This window comes from Lissotriton helveticus, chromosome 3_1 (genome assembly GCF_964261635.1).
Source record: "Lissotriton helveticus chromosome 3_1, aLisHel1.1, whole genome shotgun sequence".
NCBI lineage: Eukaryota > Metazoa > Chordata > Amphibia > Caudata > Salamandridae > Lissotriton > Lissotriton helveticus.
Genome location: NC_136061.1, coordinates 1770494228 through 1770517188, shown reverse-complemented (window position 1 = coordinate 1770517188; position 22961 = coordinate 1770494228). Strand labels below are relative to the sequence as shown.

General features: G+C 45.4%; 1 protein-coding gene across 2 annotated transcripts in view; it reads right to left on the bottom strand.

Moving 5' to 3' along the window:
* Window positions 1-12612: 12612 nt before the first annotated feature.
* Window positions 12613-22961, bottom strand: part of LOC144823779 (uncharacterized) — a 43950-nt gene continuing 33601 nt past the window's right edge. For both annotated transcript variants that reach the window (XR_013608837.1, XM_078682606.1), the window contains exon 6: window positions 12613-12996. The gene's annotated coding sequence lies outside the window, so the exon portion shown is untranslated. The remainder of the gene's footprint in view (window positions 12997-22961) is intronic.

Sequence of the window (22961 nt, the reverse complement as noted above, 5' to 3'; positions counted from 1 at the left end):
ACTTAAGAGACTTCGGGGCAGATTTACAAGAAATGGCGCATTTCTAGATATTAGCAGAGATGCGTCAGTTAATTTGCGTCACTCAAAAAACACCCTTGCGCCACCATGGATACGTCGCTTTTACAATGCGCGCACCATGGCGTAAGGATTGACAGATGCGTGATGCATCTGTCGGCGAAAGGCAACGCATTGCTGGAGTCGTGTCGCAAGCATGATGCAACTTCAGCAATGCTCAGGAATACCTATTCCTATTATGCTGCGTCACTCCTTACGCCTGCTTCAAGCAGGTGTAAGGTTTGGTGCAATTTTGTAGTAGAAGTGAGGCAGTAAAATCTTGTAGATTTCACTGCGTCACTTTTACGAGGCTTTCTTGCATCGGAACGCCCACTATGCATACATTATACCTGACCCAGGTATAATGTAGCGGACTGCTTTACAACATGACGCATCTCCCTAGATGCGTCACCTTGTAAATGTGTCACAACGTGGCACATTGTTTACGACGCTGCTGCGTCACAAAAGTGATGCAACTGCAGCGTAAATGTGTCGCAAGTGGCTTGTAAATCTGCCCCAGAGAGAGAGTTTGTATGCATACAATAGGTGTGATAAGGAACTTTCTATATTCAGTGGCGGCTCCTTCGCTTTTGAGCAGTGCAAAGTAAAGGAAATATAAAATTATCATAACTTTGAGTTATTATCATTTTATGTTTCCTTTGCGGGTGGGCGGGCCTGCTCTGCTCTTGGAGCAGGGCAGTGGAGGAGTGACGTGACACTCCTAAGTGCACAATGACTGTTTGGGGAGGCCAAAACAATCATGCACACTTTTCCTGTTCTCCATTCAGGCTGCATTACAGCCTGCCTGGAGAACATGCCCAGGCCCACATTTCCTGGTTGAGCATCAAACCAGGATGCTCAAAATCAATCACAACCTTGCATTGCAGCATTGTTATAGGTCAGGGGAGCCTTGGTGCCTACCAATTGATTGGTCAGGGGAGCCTGGCTGTTCTTCCTGGCTTCCTGTCCCACGAGGAGCAGAGACGCGGGACCCGGCGGCAAGATAAGTGTATGTATATTTTTTCCATTGCGCACCCCCACGCCCTTACTTTCCCCCGCACCCGCCGCCCGCAAGTCAAGCTGGCCACCACTGTCTATATTATACCCAGGTGTCCTAGAGTGTGATAAATTGTCATTCTGCACTTGCTGAGGGACAGTCGGCCTACAATCCAACAACCTTATCAGAGTGAAAAAGGGGAAGAGGCTCCAGGGCTCCACCCTACGGCCAACTGGTTCTAGAAACAGCACAGAAGTGTCTGACTCGCTATGTGGTTAGTTCCTTGCTAGTGCTTATGAAGGGGACTGAATTTTACAGATGAGCTAAGCTCATTCACGTCTGACACTCCTGTAAAAGGTTGGAAGTGTGTGGATGATGAAAGTCAGTCTGACGCCAGAATCAAGTGCCAGGAGAGTAGTTGCAGAATCAGTTGCACATTTGAAACTATGAACAGACTTTAGACCTGGGATAAGTCACTCACGTTTTGGGGGACCCCTGAGAGGGATGGGTTATGTTGAGCTAGACCAGAGTTGGCCCATCTTTGCAGATCAGGTGTGAAATTTGAAGGCCTTTAATAAGTGGCATTGCCTGTGGCAGGTCTTTATTATGCACAATATACAAATTATGTGTAGTCCTGCCTGACTGAAATGTTCAACGTTCTTAATTTTCAGATATTTTTCAATTATTTCAAAATATGCCAAATGCGGTGGTTAATTAAAAAGTTTCTGGTATGATCATTATAGGCACTTGAGCCGAAAAAGGTTATTTTTACTGAGCCTACTTGATATGGTCATTATTTTAAATCATGTGTGTTATGAAGGTTGTTTCTAATTCTGTTTGATGATGCAAATATACCTTACTCTGACTTGTCTGTAATATTTCTTTCATGGCCTAGTGTGAGAATGATTTTCCAAGTAAGTCATGGGAGTGCTTCAAAATTACCATGGGTTGTATGACACAACCATGCATGCCTAAACCACACATGCCTTAATATCACAGTCTAAACAAACACTGCGTCATTACAATGTGTTCTTTTAGCACGCAAGTTGTTACAATGACTTGCTTTAGGAAAGCAATGGACTTTATAATAGTATTATTTACTATTCCAACTCCAGTCTGTGCATGAGTAGGGAATGTTAGACTTAAAATCCAACATTATGTTCCTTAAAGCAAGTTGTTGCAATGACTTATGTGCTAAAGGAATGTGTAGTAACGTCGCATTCATTGCAGTGCCCACCTCGTAAAGGCACTGCGTGGTTTTGAATGTGTGGCGATTGATGTTTCCCCTCACCATGTCACAAAATCAGAGTTGAGGATGCAAGTTCTGGGTGAGGGAAACTTTCATTCATCTGCTGTCAGCGGACATGCCTTATGAGGGATGTGGTGGGATGGAGAAATGGCTTTGTAAGAGTTTACAAAATCCTCACACAAGAGTGTACACCTCCATAGTAAATAGTGGTACTACAGCACACTTGCGATCAAATCTAAAACATTCACTCACATGGAAGAATATTCACAGGTGCCAGACGGGATGTGAAGAATTCTCCAGCACTGCTCTCACATGGCAGTAGATGACACTGTGTGGATCTGTGGTGACTCCATTTCACCCCTTAAGTGACAGAGCGGAGCTGTATATAAGCATCACCTGTGAGTCCTGATGTTAGTTTCTTGAATCTTTTTCCATCCGAGCCCACAGATGTGGACTGTAGAACAAATTGCCTGAGAGAGTGTTCTGATTCCTAATTTAACACCTTTTTAGACGTAAAAGAGGCCACTCCATAGAACAAGCAGGTATAAATCTGTGGGTAGATAGAATATCCACCAGAAATAGTGTCACTGAAGGTAAGTAACTTATTATTCTGATTGATGCTTCTAGCCGCAGATTCCTCGCCTTTAGATTAAATAGCATGGCAGTAGCTCCAGAAGGTGGAGGGCCTAGGGAGTGGGCTCAGAATAAAATGTCCTGCAGAAACAAGCAGGCGAAGTGACCTTCACACTGAACTTGACTGTCAAGGCAGTAGTACTTCATAAACCTATGCACCAGCGCCCATGTCACAGCCTGGCAGATGTCTAGAAGAGATATCTATCTCGCAAAAGCCCTTGAGGGGGCTTGGCTCTGCTGCAATGCACCAACTGGCCATCGGTGGGTAGCTCCATGGCCAGTGTATAGCACATTTTAATGCACAGGACTAGGCACCTTCACAAGATCCTCTGCTGCACGGCATTTCATTTCTTTGCTTCGACAAACTGATGAAGATGTGATCGTTCACACGATTGTCTTTTCTGCGATAAATGTAAAAGCTCAGAGCCCCCCTAGGCTCAAGCTGATGAAGGCTCTCCTCCTCCTTTGAGGAGTGAGGTAGCGCAAAAAACACTGGGAGAGTAATCGATTGCCCAACGTAGAAGGGAGAGTCATGACCTTTAGTAGGGTGGCCGCCACAGTCATCGGTATCAGGTTGTTGGGGAAAAAGGTGGTGTATGGGTGGGGGGATGGATCCAAAGTGCTGGTGTGGCGCACTGACATAATAGCAATGAGTAAGGTGGTCTTTTGTGTTAATAGTTTTAAAGAACAGCTGTGCATAGGGTCCAAGGGCATGCAGATGAGAAACATGAATACAAAGTTCAGATGCCATTGAGGCATAATTAATTGTTTGAGTAGAGACGCGAGTCAAAGCTTTTATAAAATGCATCACAACTAGTGACTTAAAGACGGTTGGTGAGATAAACATAGAAAAGCCAAAAGAGCTGGCAAATACTCTTTGACTATGGCCATTGTACAGCCTTGCAGGTTATAAGAATGAGTAGGGCTCAGTCTGTCTTGTTCTTTCTCAAAATTCTAAGGTAGTAAAGGTAGCAGTGGAAATGTTTACAGGAGCTCTTCTGTCCATTCCAGCCAGAATACACCTCCTGATGAGTGCCTTAGAGGAAACACCAGTGCACAGAATTGTTGGCATTGCACATTCTCGATGGTGGGGAATAGTTCCAGCCAGGGCACATCCTTCTCACTGTGGCACCTCAGGATGAAACACCACATGTAGTCCCCTGGATGACACCTCCTTAGCTTGTCCGATCTGCCATCCAGAGAGCCTGTAATGTGTATGGCAATCAGGAAGATGTTCTTTGGGTCCTGCAAACTCCAGAAGAATAGCGCCTCCTGCCACAGCATCCAGGACCCACCTTGCTGTGCTTGTTGCACTACCACATGGCGGCCATGTTGTTCATGAGCACCTGCACCAGTCTCCCTTTGATGGGGCGGTAGAAAGGCTTTCAGGGCCAGACGAATAGCCTGAAGATCTAAAAGATTGAAATGGCTTTAGCTCTCTGCCAGAGATCAGAGGCCTCATAGAGGCAACATAGGTTCTCATTACGATGTCTGGCGGAAAGCCTCCGATCACTGGTCGGATCCTTTCCGCCCGACATGGTAGAATTAAAGCCCAACCTCCACATTAGGATCACGGCGGTCCGAGTTTAAACCTGTGGGGGAATCCAACACTGTTCTGACGGGCTAAAGGAACCCGTCAGTCAGTCGGAAATGCACTATAGTTTCCACCGTTGGGATCATGATATCGGTGTCCAACAGTCAATCCATGTCGGCCTTTCAGACATGGATTGGCTGTAAAAACCTGACTTTGGGGGCTCCTAGCCCTCCGCATTTGGGCCTGGGGGCCATCTATGGTGCCCCCTCAACATCCCTGCACCATGTGGCAGGCACCATGAGGTGCCTGCTACATGGTGCTGGGATGTTTACAAACTACCATTTTTCAATGGGAGCTTGTGCTGCAGCCGATTTCAGCTGGCTGCACAAGCTCCTATTGAAAAATGTAAGTTTCTTGCCACACTACGTGCGGTCGCACCCTAAATGGGAATGCAAAACCGCCGACTCATGGTCGGGGCGGTTCCTTTCCCGCAACGGTCTCCGCCATCGTAATGATGGCCCTTGTGTTTCACCTCTTGGTCTTAATTCACTTACAGATGCTTGAGGGCACACGACTAACAGTCGTGCACGGAGCCGAAGCACCATAGACACTGCTCATACAGGTCGGTGCAACATCTACTTTCTTCAGTCTCTACATGATTTGAATCCTGTCATTTTCGGTAGGAACAATCCCCCAGATGCATCAAAGTTATGTTTTGCGAGTTCTTAATAGCGAATTTTAAGGATTCGCTATTAAAGACTCACAAAACGGGATGCATGTAGGAATCGCAATGTTATTTGCGACTCCTACTGATTCCTTATTTGCGATTCGCTAATTGCTAATCGCAAATAAGGAATGGCTTTCCCATTCATTCCTATGGAGGCCCATAGGAATGAATGGGGAGTCATTCCTTATTTGCGATTAGCAATTAGCGAATCGCAAATGTGCCGCAATTTCAAGGGTGCCAGGGTGTCCAAAGGACACCCTGTTGCACCCCTGAAATGGTAATGTTCACTGGTGTTGCGCACACACATGCCCTAAGGACATGTGTGTGTAATATACAACTTAGAAAAAGGCACTAAGGTGCATATTTCTAAGTTTTTGCTATTTACCACGTAGTTTGACTTTGTTGTAAATAGCGGCCCCAAATTGCGAATTCGCAATCTTGGAATGGTTCATGCATTGCATTTAAGGAATCGCAAATTACGATTCCTTAAATGCAACCGCAATTTGAGAACTCGCAATTATTTGCGAATTCTTACATTTCGAGTGCATGAACCCTTGATGCATCTCAAATGCCAATTTTTGCGGGCGCAAACGGCCGAATTTTGCGATTCGCACCGTTTGCGCTCGCAAAAATGCTTGATGCATCTACCTGAATGTTCGCTAGCACACTGAAGGAATATGCTACTTACCAGTATGCATCTGTTCTTGGCATAGAGGGCTGCAGAGTGGTACATTTATGAATAGATCGCCATCTGGTGTTGGGCTCGGATGATTGCACTTCTTTTTCTCCTGGAGAAGTCTTTGTCGTCACGGTGTCGATGACTCCTCCTTTGGGTGCTAGTGCGCATGGGCATCGGCTCCATCCTTAGATTGTTTTGCCATAGTAGGGTTAGATGGAGTAGTGTAGTAGAGTACAGAAAGGGATGCCCATGTAAGTGTATCTAAATAAGATAATGTTGGGACAGACACAGGTTTCCGGGGAGGCAGGGAGGGCATGTACCACTCTGCAGCCCTCTATGCAAAGAACAGATGCATACTGGTAAGTAGCATATTCCGTTCGAGGCATATGGGCTGCAGATGGTACATTTATGAATAGATTATACAGCAGTTACCTCCCTAGCGGTGGTCACCCGTGTCTGTCGCAACCGTTTGAAATAACGTTTTTAATACAGCTTGGCCCACTCTGGCTTGTTGTGTAGCCTGCACATCAACACAGTAGTGTTTTGTGAAGGTATGTGGTGTAGACCAAGTTGCTGCTCTACATATGTCATCTAGGGGAATGTTTCCTAAGAATGCCATAGATGCTCCTAGCTTACGTGTAGAATGAGCTCTAGAAGGAACAGCTAACGTTCTCTTTGCTTTTATGTAACATATTTGTATACATCTTACAATCCATCTGGCGATGCCCGCTTTAGAGATAGGATTGCCCTTATGTGTTGGGGAAAACGCTACAAATAGTTGTTTAGTTTTCCTGAAATTTTGTGTCCTTTCAATGTAGTACAATATTACCCTTTTGACATCTAATGTGTGTAGGGCCCTTTCTGCTACCGTCTGTGGTTTTGGGAAAAAGACTGGTAGTTCCACTGGTTGATTGATGTGAAATGCTGAAATTACTTTAGGCAAGAACTTTGGGTTTGTTCTAAGAACCACTTTATTCTGGTGTAACTGTAGGAATTGTTCTTGTATGGTCAATGCCTGTAATTCGCTTACTCTCCTGAGGGAGGTAATGGCTATAAGGAAGGCCACCTTCCATGTAAGGAATTGTATTTTACACCTATACATAGGTTCGAAAGGTGGTCCCATTAGTCTGGTGAGTACTATGTTGAGATTCCAGACCGGGGAAGGTGGTAATCTTGGTGGAATGACTCTTTTAAGGCCTTCCATGAAGGCTTTGATTGCTGGCACTCTAAACAGGGATAGGTGTTGCCTGTTTTGTAGGTACGCTGCTATAGCTGCTAGATGTACTCTGATAGATGTGTACGCAAGATTACATTGCTGTAAGTGTAGTAAATAGCAAATAATCTCTTTCGTTGATACGTCCAGAGGGTTGATGTTATTACTGGTACAGTATACCACAAACCTCTTCCACTTAGCTGCGTAGCATGCTCTGGTGGTGGGACGTCTCGCTTGCTTAATGATCTCCATACAATTTGGGGGTAGATCTAAGTATCCAAATTCTAGGATTTCAGGAGCCAGATCGCTAGGTTCAGTTGTTTGGGATCTGGGTGCATTATTTCTCCATGGTTCTGTGTAAGGTGCATGGGTAAAATGCTTAGCTTTTGGTGTGGCACCTGTGAGAGTTGCAGGAGCGTGGTGAACCACGGTTGTCTTGCCCACGTGGGTGCTACTAGTATCATGGTCATTGAGTGTTGTTGCAGCTTTCGGACCACTAATGGGATTAGTGGGAGAGGGGGAAAAGCGTATGCAAATTTGTTGGACCAATTTATCCATAACGCATTGCCCTGCGACAGGTGGTGTGGGTACCTGGATGCGAAGCTTTGGCATTTTGCGTTCTGATGAGTGGCAAAGAGATCTATGTCTGGTTGTCCCCATCTTTGGAAGAATGGCTGCAGTATTTGTTGGTGCAGTTCCCATTCGTGTATTTGTTCTGACTGTCTGCTTAAGATGTCTGCTATCTGATTTTGAACTCCTGGTAGGTGTTCGGCTAATAGATAGATGTTTTGAGGAATGGCCCATCTCCAGATTTCCTGCGCTAGTCTGGATAGTTGGAGAGAGTGCGTCCCCCCCTGTTTTTGAATATAATACATTGCTGTCATGTTGTCTGTTCTGATCAGGACTGCTTTGTTGATAACATGCATTTGAAAGGCTTTCAATGCTAGAAACACTGCTAGTAGTTCTAGATGATTGATGTGCAGTCTTTTCTCCTGCACACTCCATCTTCCTTGTACTGTATATTTCTCCATATGCGCTCCCCATCCGGTGAGCGATGCATCCGCTGTTATTATCAACTGTGGATTTGGTTCTAGGAACGACCGTCCCTTGGCAATGTTTGTTGTGTTCCACCACTTCAGAGAGCGGTGTGTGCGGTCGTCTACCAACACCAGATCTGTAATCTGTCCTTGAGCCTGATTCCACTGTGTCGCTAAGCATTCTTGTAGCGGACGCATCTGTAGTTTTGCATATGGTATTAGCAGTATGCAGGATGACATCCTCCCTAATAGTTGCATGAACACTCGCGCTGTTAGTGAGTGTTGTGGTTGGAATCTTTGAATGACTGTAAGCATTGTTTGGATCCTGACTGGATTGGGGTATACTTTGGCTTTTTCTGTGTCTATAGTAGCCCCTAGATATTGTTGAACCTTGCTTGGTTGCAGGTGTGACTTTGTATAGTTCACCGTAAACCCTAGCTGGTGTAGCAGCTGAATTAACTTTTGTGTCTTTTGAAGACATTCTTCTTGTGACTTGGCTTTTATTAGCCAGTCGTCCAAGTAGGGGAAGACATGTATTTGTTGTCTTCTTAGGTGACCTGCAACCACTGCTAGGCATTTTGTGAACACCCTTGGTGCCGTTGTGACACCAAACGGAAGGACTTTGAACTGATAATGTTGTCCTTCTATCACAAACCTGAGGTATTTCCTGTGGGCTTTGTGAATAGGGATATGAAAGTAAGCGTCTTTTAGATCCAGTGTAGAAAGAAAGTCCCCTTTCTTCAGTAAAGGAAGTACTTGTTGGAGCGTGACCATGTGGAAATGTTCCGAATTTATGTATGCATTGAGAGGTCTTAGGTCTAGTATTGGCCTTAGAGACCCGTCTTTTTTGGGGATCAGGAAGTATAGGGAGTATACTCCTGTTCCTTGTTGGTGTTGTGGAACCTTCTCTATGGCATGCTTTTCTAGCAGGGATAGTACTTCTTGTTTTAACAGTGTCAGGTGATCTTGTCTCATTGGACGCTGTTTGGGGGGGATGTTTGGTGGGGTAGCTGTGAGTTCCAGGCAATAACCATGTTGGATAATTTGTCTCACCCACCTGTCTGATGTGATGTTTTCCCAGACGGGTAGGAACTGTGATAGGCGTCCCCCGACCGGTGTTATATGGTCTGGGGGGAGCTGTATGAAGTCACTGCTTTGGGGTTGGAGAGTTGTGGTTGTTATTGTTTCCGCGACCTCTACCCTTGTTGTTGTTACCTCTGTAGTTACCTCTAGAATTACCTCTGGGTGATGTCTGTGTAAAAGAGGTTGGTTGCTGGCTTGTACCTGTATTTTTGGATCCTCCTCTATAGGTGGACCTACGAAAGGAACCTCTTTGAGTTGGCTGTTGCAATGCTCCCATTGATTTAGCCGTTTCCGTATCTTTTTTCATCTTTTCTAAGGCCTCATCTGTCCCTGAGCCGAAAAGTGTTTTCTCATCAAAAGGTTGGTTCAATAATGATGTTTGTACCTCTTGTTTGAACCCTGAAACTCTAAGCCATGCATGTCTCCTTAGCATGATGCTTATGTTTATGGATCTTGCTGCAGTGTCTGCTGCGTCTAGGGCGCACTCAATGGAAGTATTAGTTATTATCTTTCCTTCCTGTATGAGTTGATCTGCCCTATTTTGGTGTTCTTTAGGGAGATGCGTGATGAGTTTTTCTAATTCATCATAATGAGCTCTGTCATACCGTGCAAGTAGCGCTTGCGTATTAGCTATGCGCCAGCTGTTTGCCACTTGGGATGCTACTCTCTTGCCGGAGGCATCTATTAGCTTAGACTCTTTGTCAGGAGGTGGAGCTTCTCCTGTAGTTAAAGAGTTTGCTCTCTTGCGAGCGTTTGTGACCACTAGTGAGTCTAGAGGAATTTGTCCCTTGATAAATATTGGGTCTTTTGGAGCTGCCTTATATTTTTTATCAATTCTTGGGTTTAATACCCTAGCCCTCACCGGGTCTTTGAATATCTCTGATGTGTGATTGAGGAGGCCCTTAAGCATTGGTAGTGTACCTGATGTTCTTTGTGCAGCAGGTAGTGTTTCTAACAGGAAATCCTCTATTTGAGGTTCTGCATGTAGCTCTACCTAGTGGTATTTTGCTGCCCTAATAATTAGTTGTGCAAAACCAGTATTATCGTCAGGTGGTGAAGGTTTTGAGGGATACAGGTCAGGTTCGTTATCGTTATCTGACCCTACATTATATTGTTCCCATGGATCTTCATCCTCTGGGATTGTGTGTTCGTCATCCCTAGGATGTTCTTCCTCTCCTGTATCACTTTCTACATCTGTTATGGGTGTAGATGGGCGTAAAGGAGTAGCTGGCCTAGTGTGAGGAAGAGGGGAAGAGGGTGTGTCTCTAGGTTGTGGAGAAAGGCGAGGAGTTGTATTCGTCCCCATTGTTCTCTTCTTAGGAGGAGTTTTGTCGTCCGACTGTTCATTCTTCCTCTTTTTAGGTAGTTCTGTCACTACCTTGCCAGTTTGTGGATCAATAAACAGAGTCTTTTGTTTAGGATCTGTTTGATGCTCCTGTGTCGGTACCGAAGTTTTTGGGTCCGAAAGGTGTTTTTTCTTCTGACTGTCCATTTGTATTTTTGGCACCGAGAATTTATTCGAATCCGATGTTTTCGGTGTCAAAGATGTCTTCGGTGTCGAGGTTGTCTTCGACGTCGAAGCATGTCTCTGTTTCGACTTCGAGCTTTCCTTTGTATGGAGCTTCGGTGCCGATGTCGAGGTGGGCCGTTTCTCGGATCCACCATGGTGGGAGACCGAGTGTTTCGGTTTCGGTTTCGTTGCCGGGCCCGAAGGCGGGGCGTCTGAAACTTTTTTCGGTTGTCTGACCGGGCTCGAGGGCGGGGTCGACACCGTGCGGGGTCTGTTCTTTGGTAAGGGGACGTCGTCACTCACGGTTTGATGAACGTCGATTTCCTCGACGTCGGACTCGTCCGCTTGTGACCCCGCCTCGTCCTCCTCTTCTTCCTCCTCTTCGGGATGCTGGTCCTCGAACAGCTCCGGGATTGCTTTTGACTGCATTCTCGATACCTCGTGTCTTCGGGCTCGACGGTTTCTAATCGTCGACTTGGAGGAGAATGCCGCACAGGCTTCACAGTCCCTGGATTCGTGTTCAGGGGACAAGCAGAGGTTGCATACCTCGTGTAGGTCCTTGTGTGGAAACTTAGCACCACACGTTGGACATTTTTTGAATGGAGTCCTTTCCATGGACTCCGGGCTGGACTACGTCGAGATGGGCTTCTTTGTCTCGTCGACGTAGCAGTTGGAAATCTTGTTGTTGACGTCGAAACGCGTCAAAATGGAAGTGTAGCCGCGTTCGATAACAATACCGTCGAATTGGAAAGGGAATACGCTCCGAATATAAACTTCTTTGTCGAAGTCGGTCCGGAGCGCTTCGATCCTCATCCGAACCCGATGGCGGAAAAAAACAATCTAAGGATGGAGCCGATGCCCATGCGCACTAGCACCCAAAGGTGGAGTCATCGACCCCGTGACGACAAAGACTTCTCCAGGAGAAAAACAAATGCAATCATCCGAGCCCAACACCAGAAGGCGATCTATTCATAAATGTACCATCTGCAGCCCATATGCCTCGAACAAATGGTTTGGAATTGTTAAAAAAAATGAAGACGTTAAGAGCAGTGCCCTGGATCCGTGTCAAAGGGCGCAAAAATAATAACCTGACATTATTGTGACAGGAGTGATGCTTATATATGGCACTGCTCTTGTCACTTCTGGAGCAGCAAAGAGTCACCAATGAGCCACACAGTGCCATTTACCGGAGCACATGAGCATTTCTGTAGAATTCTCCGGATCCAGTCTGGGAATATTTTAAAGGTGCGGAATCTGTGGTGAAAAATATTCATCGGATAGTGATGAGAGAAATATTGTTGATTCATTGTATGTGTTCCATAGCAGGAGGGGATTGTCACAACTGGTGATAATGTGAGAAGGATGAAGGGAGGAGTTCGCATTAGACTGAGCCTCGATAACAAGTGCCTCGCAAGAGTATGCTGAATTTCTAGCACCCCATAAAATGTGACACCACGAGGGTTCGGAATTTAGTGAGTTCGATAAATGGCACCTATGCCATGATTTGCCCTAAAATGGGGCATAAATTATAGATTTGATGCTTGTAGCACTAAATCCACATGTTCTGATTTTATGAGCCATTTTCCACCCCTCAAATTCCCGCAGGTTTGACCTGCCAACATTTATGTGGGAGATGCAGACTTTATTGCACGTGACATTTATTTGGTGTGGTAACCTTTGCATGTGTAATTGAGATACCTGCGCAAACAGGAGTATGTGTGGAGATCATAAAATAGCAGGGAGATTGTAATTGAGGCCTGGTGTAAAATGTACTGTACGGAAAAAACTGTAATAATGGTGGTCTCTATTGGCGGCTGACTTTTCATGTTTCGTGTGAGTTAATGGTTCAGTCTTTGTTTTTATACTTGTATATAATTTGCAAAAGAAGACAAGGAGTTTATTAGTGGTTGTAACGATTTAATTGACAATTCCATAAAATGATTACATTAAGTAAAGACAAACTTAAGCTTAAAGTCTATAGACCTGATTTAAAGTCAGAGGTAATGAAAAGTCCTCCAATCTCTCGGGGAAGGGCAAACTTCGAAGGAGAACGTACAGGCAGAATTTCTGTAACAATATTGGTCTATGATGGAGACATTGCAAAGGTTTTTAAATTACTATGCTATCAAAGTAGACCCTGTGTTAAGAAATTCCTGGGCTGTGAAGTAACTGAGTTCCTTGCTTCAATGACTGATTGTCAGCTGCTTCCTGCTGTGACGATTGTTCCATCAGATTTTCACTTTAGGATGCCAGGGTTTGTCTTGTGATTTCACAACCAACCTACAAAAGATGGGAATCAGTGAGGACAATCATCCAGTGTATATTAGATTAAGAGCAAAATGAGTCAATGTATACTCCTCATGTATAAAGATATTGAGACACATGCTTCAAGCTAATTACCGGCAGCAAAGGGCCAATTCGACAGTAACTAGCCTTTTGGGACGCATCATTTCAAAGCCATGCGTAAAATAGGTAATCGCAAAATTTGCAATGACCTATTTTGCGAATGCACTTAGGGAATCGCAATTTGTGATTCCTAAATGCAATGAAAGAAGCATTGTCAGAATGCAAATTTGCATAAAGGAATTGCAAATTACTGAGAATTTCAAGGTGACGGTAATTTGTGATTCCTCAGAAAAATGCCATTTTTTTTATTTTTCTAAGTGCCATGTGGCACACACATGCCCTTATGTGTATGTGCGCCACATGTGCACACTTACCTGTTTTGGGGGTACATCAGGGTGGCCTTTTGGCCCCCTATCACCCTTGAAATTGCATTCTCAATTTGCGAGTACCTATTTGGTACTCACAAATTGCGAATGCCTGCCCATTCATTCCTATGGGCCTCTTGGCCCATAGGAATGAATGGGAGAGCATTCCTTAATAGTGAATCGCAATTTGCGATTCGCTGTTAAGGAATATGTAGGAATTGCAATTTGTTGGGCAAAACCTACATGCATGGGTATTTGCGACTACCTAATAGCGATTACTTAATAATCGCTATTAAGTATTCGCAATTCCCTACTTTGATGCATGTTGCCAATTGTATATTACAGCAATATTAACATTACCAGGTGCAAAACCCACATGAAGGATGGAATATGTCTTTGGGCATTTTCACCGAGGACCCGGTGACTCGGCTCCTGTCAATAGTTCCCTGTGATTACCCTCCCTCCCTAAATAAGGAATATGCTACTTACCAGTATGCATCTGTTCTTGGCATAGAGGGCTGCAGAGTGGTACATTTATGAATAGATCGCCATCTGGTGTTGGGCTCGGATGATTGCACTTGTTTTTCTTCTGGAGAAGTCTTTGTCGTCATCGATGACTCCTCCTCTTGGTGTTAGTGCGCATGGGCATCGGCTCCATCCTTAGATTGTTTTGCCATAGTAGGGTTAGATGGAGTAGTGTAGTAGAATACATAAAGATATGCCCATGTAAGTGTATCTAAATAAGATAATGTTGGGACAGACACAGGTTTCCGGGGAGGCAGGGAGGGCATGTACCACTCTGCAGCCCTCTATGCCAAGAACAGATGCATACTGGTAAGTAGCATATTCCGTTCGAGGCATATGGGCTGCAGATGGTACATTTATGAATAGATTGTACAGCAGTTACCTCCCTAGCGGTGGTCACCAGTGTCTGTCGCAACTGTTTGAAATAGAGTTTTTAATACAGCTTGGCCCACTCTGGCTTGTTGTGTAGCCTGCACATCAACACAGTAGTGCTTTGTGAATGTATGTGGTGTAGACCAAGTTGCTGCTCTACATATGTCATCTAGGGGAATGTTCCCTAAGAATGCCATAGATGCTCCTAGCTTCCGTGTAGAATGAGCTCTAGGAGGAACAGTTAATGTTCTCTTTGCTTTAATGTAACATATTTGTATACATCTTACAATCCATCTAGCGATGCCCGCTTTAGAGATAGGATTGCCCTTATGTGTTGGGGAAAATGCTACAAATAGTTGTTTAGTTTTCCTGAAGTTTTGTGTCCTTTCTATGTAGTACAAAATGGCTCTTTTGACATCTAGTGTATGTAGGGCCCTTTCTGCTACCGTCTGTGGCTTTGGAAAAAAGACTGGTAGTTCCACCGGCTGGTTGATGTGGAATGCTGAAATTACTTTAGGCAAGAATTTTGGGTTTGTTCTAAGAACCACTTTATTCTGGTGCAACTGTAGGAATGGTTCTTGTATTGTCAATGCCTGTAATTCACTTACTCTCCTGAGTGAGGTAATGGCTATAAGGAAAGCCACCTTCCATGTAAGGAATTGTATCTCGCACCTATGCATAGGTTCGAAAGGTGGTCCCATTAGTCTGGTGAGTACTACGTTGAGGTTCCAGACCGGGGAAGGTGGTAATCTTGGTGGAATGACTCTTTTAAGGCCTTCCATAAAGGCTTTTATCGCTGGCACTCTGAACAGTAATATATGCTGCCTGTTTTGTAGGTACGCTGCTATAGCTGCTAGATGTACTCTGATAGATGTGTACGCGAGATTACATTGCTGTAAGTGTAGTAAGTAGCAAATATCTCCCTTGTTGATACGTCCAGAGGGTTGATATTATTAGTTGTACAGTGTATAGCAAACCTCTTCCACTTAGCTGCATAGCATGCTCTGGTGGTGGGACGTCTCGCTTGTTTAATTATCTCCATGCAATTTGGGGGTAGATCTAAGTACCCAAATTCTAGGATTTCAGGAGCCAGATCGCTAGGCTCAGTTGTGTGGGATCTGGGTGCATTATTTCTCCATGGTTCTGTGTAAGGTGCATGGGTAGAATTCTTAGCTTTTGGTGTGGCACTTGTGAGCGTTGCAGGAGCGTGGTGAACCACAGTTGTCGTGCCCACGTGGGTGCTACTAGTATCATGGTCATTGAGTGTTGTTGCAGCTTTCTGACCACTAATGGGATTAGTGGGAGAGGGGGAAAAGCGTATGCAAATTTGTTGGACCAATTTATCCATAACGCATTGCCCTGCGATAGGTGGTGTGGGTACCTGGACGCGAAGCTTTGGCATTTTGCGTTCTGATGAGTGGCAAAGAGGTCTATCTCTGGTTGTCCCCATCTTTGGAAGAATGGCTGCAGTATTTGTTGGTGCAGTTCCCATTCGTGTATTTGTTCCGACTGTCTGCTTAAGATGTCTGCTATCTGGTTTTGGACTCCTGGTAGGTGTTCGGCTAACAGATAGATGTTTTGAGGAATGGCCCATCTCCAAATTTCCTGTGCTAGTCTGGATAGTTGGAGAGAGTGCGTCCCCCCCTGTTTTTGAATATAATACATTGCTGTCATGTTGTCTGTTCTGATCAGGACTGCTTTGTTGGTAACATGTATTTGGAAGGCTTTCAATGCTAGAAACACTGCTAGTAGTTCTAGATGATTGATGTGCAGTCTTCTTTCCTGCACACTCCACCTTCCTTGTACTGTGTATTTCTCCATATGTGCTCCCCATCCCGTGAGCGATGCGTCCGCTGTTATTGTCACCTGTGGAATTGGTTCTAGGAACGACCGCCCCTTTGCAATGTTTGTTGTGTTCCACCACTTCAGAGAGCGGTGTGTGCGGTCGTCTACCAACACCAGATCTGTAATCTGTCCTTGAGCCTGATTCCACTGTGTCGCTAAACATTCTTGTAGCGGACGCATTTGTAGTTTGGCATATGGTATTAGCAGTATGCAGGATGACATCATCCCTAATAGCTGCATGAACACCCTTGCTGTTAGTGAGTGTTGTGGTTGGAATCTTTGAATGATTGTAATCATTGTTTGGATCCTGACTGGATTGGGGTATACTTTGGCTTTTTCTGTGTCTATAGTAGCCCCCAGATATTGTTGAACCTTGCTTGGTTGCAGGTGTGACTTTGTGTAGTTCACCGTGAACCCTAGCTGGTGTAGCAGCTGAATTGTCTTTTGTGTGTTCTGAAGACATTCCTCTTGTGACTTGGCTTTTATTAGCCAGTCGTCCAAGTAGGGGAAGACATGTATTTGTTGTCTTCTTAGGTGAGCTGCCACCACTGCTAGGCATTTTGTGAACACCCTTGGTGCCGTTGTGACACCAAACGGAAGGACCTTGAACTGATAATGTTGTCCTTCTACCACAAACCTGAGGTATTTCCTGTGGGCTTTGTGAATGGGGATATGAAAGTAAGCGTCTTTTAGATCCAGTGTAGAAAGAAAGTCCCCTTTCTTCAGTAAAGGAAGTACTTGTTGGAGCGTGACCATGTGGAAATGTTCCGAATTTATGTATGCGTTGAGAGGTCTTAGATCCAGTATTGGCCTTAGAGACCCGTCCTTTTTGGGAATTAGGAAGTATAGGGAGTATACTCCTGTTCCTTGTTGGTGCTGTGGAACCTTCTCTATGGCATGCTTTTCTAGCAGGGATAGTACTTCTTGTTTTAACAGTGTCAGGTGATCTTGTTTCATTGGACGCTGTTTGGGGGGGATGTTTGGTGGGGTAGCTGTGAGTTCCAGGCAATAACCATGTTGGATAATTTGTCTCACCCACCTGTCTGATGTGATGTTTTCCCAGACGGGTAGGAACTGTGATAGGCGTCCCCCGACCGGTGTTATATGGTCTGGGGGGAGCTGTATGAAGTCACTGCTTTGGGGTTGGAGAGTTGTGGTTGTTATTGTTTCCGCGACCTCTACCCTTGTTGTTGTTACCTCTGTAGTTACCTCTAGAATTACCTCTGGGTGATGTCTGTGTAAAAGAGGTTGGTTGCTGGCTTGTACCTGTATTTTTGGATCCTCCTCTATAGGTGGACCTACGAAAGGAACCTCTTTGAGTTGGCTGTTGCAATGCTCCCATTGATTTAGCCGTTTCCGTATCCTTTTTCATCTTTTCTAAGGCCTCATCTGTCCCTGTGCCGAAAAGTGTTTTCTCATCAAAAGGTTGGTTCAGTAATGATGTTTGTACCTCTTGTTTGAACCCTGAAACTCTAAGCCATGCATGTCTCCTTAGCATGATGCTTATGTTTATAGATCTTGCTGCAGTGTCTGCCGCATCTAGGGCGCACTTGATTGAAGTGTTAGTAATTAACTTCCCTTCCTGTATGAGTTGATCTGCCCTCTTTTGATGTTCTTTAGGGAGATGTGTGATGAGTTTTTCTAATTCATCATAATGCGCTCTGTCATACCTTGCAAGTAGTGCTTGTGTATTAGCTATGCGCCAGCTGTTTGCCGCTTGAGATGCTACTCTCTTGCCAGAGGCATCTATTAGCTTAGACTCTTTGTCAGGAGGTGGAGCTTCTCCTGTAGATAAAGAGTTTGCTCTCTTACGAGCGTTTGTGACCACTAGTGAGTCTAGAGGAATTTGTCCTTTAATGAATATTGGGTCTTTTGGAGCTGCTCTATATTTCTTATCAATTCTTGGGTTCAGTACCCTAGCCCTCACCGGGTCTTTGAATATCTCTGATGTGTGATTGAGAAGGCCCTTAAGCATTGGTAGTGTTCCTGATGTTCTTTGTGCAGCAGGTAGTGTTTCTAATAAGAAATCCTCTATTTGAGGTTCTGCATGTAGCTCTACCTTGTGGTATTTTGCTGCTCTATTAATGAGTTGCGCAAAACCAGTATTATCATCAGGAGGTGAAGGTTTTGACGGATACAATTCAGGGTCGTTATCGTTATCTGACCCTACATTGTACTGTTCCCATGGGTCTGCCTCCTCTGGGATTGTGTCTTCATCATCCCCAAGATGTTCTCCCTCCCCTGTGTCACTTTCTACATCTGTTGTAGGTGTAGATGGTCGTGTGGGAGGAATAGTTGGCCTATTGTGAGGAAGAGAAGAGGGTGTGTCTCTAGGTTGTGGAGAATGGGGGGGAGTTGTATTTGTCCCCATTGTTCTCTTCTTCGGAGGAGTTTTTTCGTCCGACTGTTCATTCTTCCTCTTTTTAGGTAGTTCTGTGACTACCTTGCCAGTTTGTGGATCAATAAACAGAGTCTTTTGTTTAGGATCGGTTTTATATTCCTGTGTCGGTACCGCAGTTTTCGGGTCCGAAAGGTGTTTTTTCTTCTGACTGTCCATTTGTATTTTCGGCACCGAGATTTTATACGGATCCGATGTTTTCGGTGTCGAGGATGTCCTCGGTGTCGAGGGTGTTTTCGACGTCGAAACGTGTTTCGGTGTCGACATGGACTGTTTCGACTTCGAGCTTTCCTTGACATGGAGCTTCGGTGTCGATGTGGGTCTTTTATCGGAACCACCATGATGGGAGACCGAGTGTTTCGGTTTCGGTTTCGTTGCCGGGCCCGAAGGCGGGGCGTCGGAAACTTTTTTCGGTTGTCTGACCGGGCTCGAGGGCGGGGTCGACACCGTGCGGGGTCTGTTCTTTGGTAAAGGGACGTCGTCACTCACGGTTTGCTGGACGTCGATTTCTTCGACGTCGGACTCGTCCGCTTCTGACCCCGCTTCGTCGACCTCCTCTTCCTCCTCTTCTGGGTGCTGGTCCTCGAACAGCTCCGGGATTGCTTGTGACTGCATTCTCGATACCTCGTGTCTTCGGGCTCGACGGTTTCTAATCGTCGATTTTGAGGAAAATGCTGCACAGGCCTCACAGTCCCTGGATTCGTGTTCAGGGGACAAGCAGAGGTTGCACACCTCGTGTAGGTCCTTGTGTGGGAACTTAGCACCACACGTTGGACATTTTTTGAATGGAGTCCTTTCCATGGACTCCGGGCTGGACTACGTCGAGCTGGTCTTCTCGTAGTCGTCGTTCTTCGAAACGCGTCGAGATGGAAGTGAAGTCGCGTTCGATAACAATACCGTCGAATTGGAAAGGGTTACGCGCCGAATATAACCTTCTTTATCGAAGTCGGTCCGGAGCGCTTCGATCCTCATCCGAACCCGATGGCGGAAAAAAACAATCTAAGGATGGAGCCGATGCCCATGCGCACTAACACCAAGAGGAGGAGTCATCGATGACGACAAAGACTTCTCCAGAAGAAAAACAAGTGCAATCATCCGAGCCCAACACCAGATGGCGATCTATTCATAAATGTACCATCTGCAGCCCATATGCCTCGAACTTGGTATTACTACTAAAAATACTCGTTCAGCTTAAATAAAACAATTTGGATATATTTTTACAAGTTATTAGTAATGAGTGTATGCATGTTGAAGGGCCCAACAACCCTTCCTTAAAAAAAAAATGGATAGGTAAAATTTACAAATTCCATATTCAATTAATTCTTTGAATGTGTAAAATGAAGATTTATATAGTGCAACGGCATTCTCAAGTGGTGTCCCAGGGGACTAATATTAATCGCACAGCCTCAGATGTAAGCATATCTCATTCCTTCCAAAAAACGTAATGTAACATTAAAAGCCTGTGGACCTTCGTGGCCACACGTCCCTCCTGGGATCTATGAGGTCCCCAGGATAGGGTGTTATTCCCTATAAATCTGAGGGACATGAGGACCAGTAAGCCTAAAGAATAATGTGAGCCATGGATGAAAGAGTGATGTGTGGTGCATTCAGTGTCCCATGAGCTCTAATCTATGTAGGCCTTGGTTTCCACCTAGATTTTTTGGGTAGTGTGGAGTCGGCTTCAGTCATTTACAAATGAACACATACCAACATTTTGTGTGCAAGCTGCTTTATTGTGGGTAGATATAAAGGGCATAAGTGCCACTTCGAAGAGGGTAAATCAAAATTTTTTTTCAAAAAGATGGAGGCCACCTAGACCTTCTAGAACCAACCTTCTTAAGACACGCATAAGCCCTTATTTGGTGATTCGCAGGCAAACGAGGCCCTGCCAACTCCTTCACCTGAGAGGTTACAGAGAGTGGGATTAGGTCCTAATTCCCTGTTCCTTGAGTTCTACTCACAGTCGGTGACACAAGCTGTCCTAGTCCTAGAGGCTTCCCTCATAGCCCTTAACCTACTAGAGTACCAGCAACATCACTGGCTAGATGATGCCATGTCTTTGAAGACATTATCCCATTTCTCGCTATAGTGAGTTTACTTTAGTGTTCACTGTATTTCTCCCCTTTGTTAGCCTAACTGCACACGTTGTTGGCCGCTTTTCTCAACAGAATCCATGCAACATCACCACCTCATTAGGGTACGACCTAAGGAATGTATGCATTGTGTAGTTTTGTACAGAGCTGAAATAGACAGTCATGGCTCCTTTGCTAAGGTAATGCCCAGAATTAGTGTTGTCTTCTTGTCAGTATCCACCCAGCAGAAAGTTGGGAACTGACTGGTGTTCAGACCTTTCTGCTGGGTTTGTGGCCTTAATGTGGTGACTCAACATGATTGCCCGTTTACTCGGCTTTGACAACCCAATGCAGGTAGCAGCCACTGAGGAGCGAAGGGTTAAGACCCCAAGGGAAGCCCTAACCAGGGTCTCAGGATGGAGCTGAGGTGTTTAAGCCTGGCTTTTTGACTACCTTACAGTCACTGTCCTGCACTCCCACCCTACCCTGACCCTTCGCCAGCAGGGCCTTCCCATGAATACTGCTGCGATGAGGCTAAAGCACCAGCTGTCCTGTCAGCTTTCTTTCCAGCAGACACTGAGCTTCAAAATGCCCCATCGAACACCAGCATCGAATCACTGGTAGCCAGGGAAACCTCTAGTTATCCGGCCCCTATTAAGCGACGTGTAACACTGACACCTAAGGGACCCAAACGGAGCATTCACAGGTCAATAACTTTCCTCATACCTAAATCCACACCGTGACCAAGTCACAGCATTCACCTGAACAACCTCTACATTTTATTCGAGCGGAAGCTTTAGCAGACCCTCACTGTGGCTTTGCTGTGACCCATAATTTGAAGAGTTCTGCTCCTGTAACCATGGAAGGGGTCAATGGTGAGCCTTTGTTAAGCCACCAATCCTTGAGCTTTCACCATCACAGGATACACAGAACATCACTGGGCGTCTCTTACTCCTGTACGGGTCTTTAGACCTTCTTCAGGCCCGAATTTCTACACTCCGAAACTGCCATATATGTCATTCATCACATATAATTTCCCAAAAAGTTTGCCAACATGGGTATGTCTTATTTCTTGTGATATATCTTGGCCGCATAACATGTACAAATTACTTTTATGTTACAGTAGTGTGGTCATAACCTGCTATGACCAGGCCTAGAACCAACATCACGAGATGTCATAAATCATTTTGACACGCTCATAAATCATACACATGACAGTTCATTAATCCATCCATTTAGCAGTCATAAATCATTTTGACAGGCTTGTAAATCACGTGACAGATCATGACTCACAATGGCTGACAGGTCATAAATCATTTCTGACATATCACAATCACGTTCTGTTATCTGTCGACCATACTTGTGGCACCTCATAGTTTGTTCAGGCCATCATACATACCGTACAATGGAGTCACAAAGTTCCCCGTTTGTTTTCATGCTGATTGCGTGAGGGGGTAGCCTCTCCCTGTAGTTAGGCCCCAACTCGCTACCTTGTTTGTCCATTTTTGTGCCCTGCCATTCAACGGGCCTGGGCTGCGAGTGCCATCTTCACTTGCTCCCCCCTTTCGGCCTACTCACCCTGCCGTAAGGCATCCCAAGGTGAGTGGCCTCCCTCCTACAGACAGCCCTACCGGTGTGCCTCCTTACCAACTAATAAACCCCTTCTTAGCCCCCTCCCTATTAGGGAGGCTTCCGTCTCCTTGCAGCTTCCCCATCCTGTTTGTCGATTCCCCTTTCTTCTTGTTTTCCACTTCTTTTTTTAAATTTTTTTCAATGGTGCAGCCTGATGGCACCATGGCTGCCCATCAGTTGGGCCAAAACACTTTCATCCCTTTCTCCATAAGATGCAACCCCAACCTGGGCGTAAAAGCTCTGGTTGTCCTGCGTTGATCCAGCCATGCCGGCTGCTCCCCGGGCTTTGTTTTTGAAACATCTGATGGCTTGCTTAGTTTCTTCCTGGCGCCATCCTTTGTGCTATTTGAAAGGGCACTTCACCATGCCCGCCGGGCAATTATTTCAGACCATATGATGGTGGTACCTCCGCCAAGCCGGTTTGGATGGCGTGGAGGAGGTCCCTCCTCTCAAGATGCGCAAGGGTGCTGCCTCAAGTTGGATCACTAAATCTTGGTGTGCAATGCGCACGCTGCCTGTTATCACCTTAGGGTCGGTGAAAGCTGATGCCGTTTCTTCGCAGTCGTGTGCGGGGACAGTCGGGTCCTCTTCAGCCACCCAGTGTGTTGGCTTCAATCGCATATGTCATAAATGAAAGAAAAGACAGTCATATACCCCCCAAAAATTATATATATTTATTTATTTTTTGAG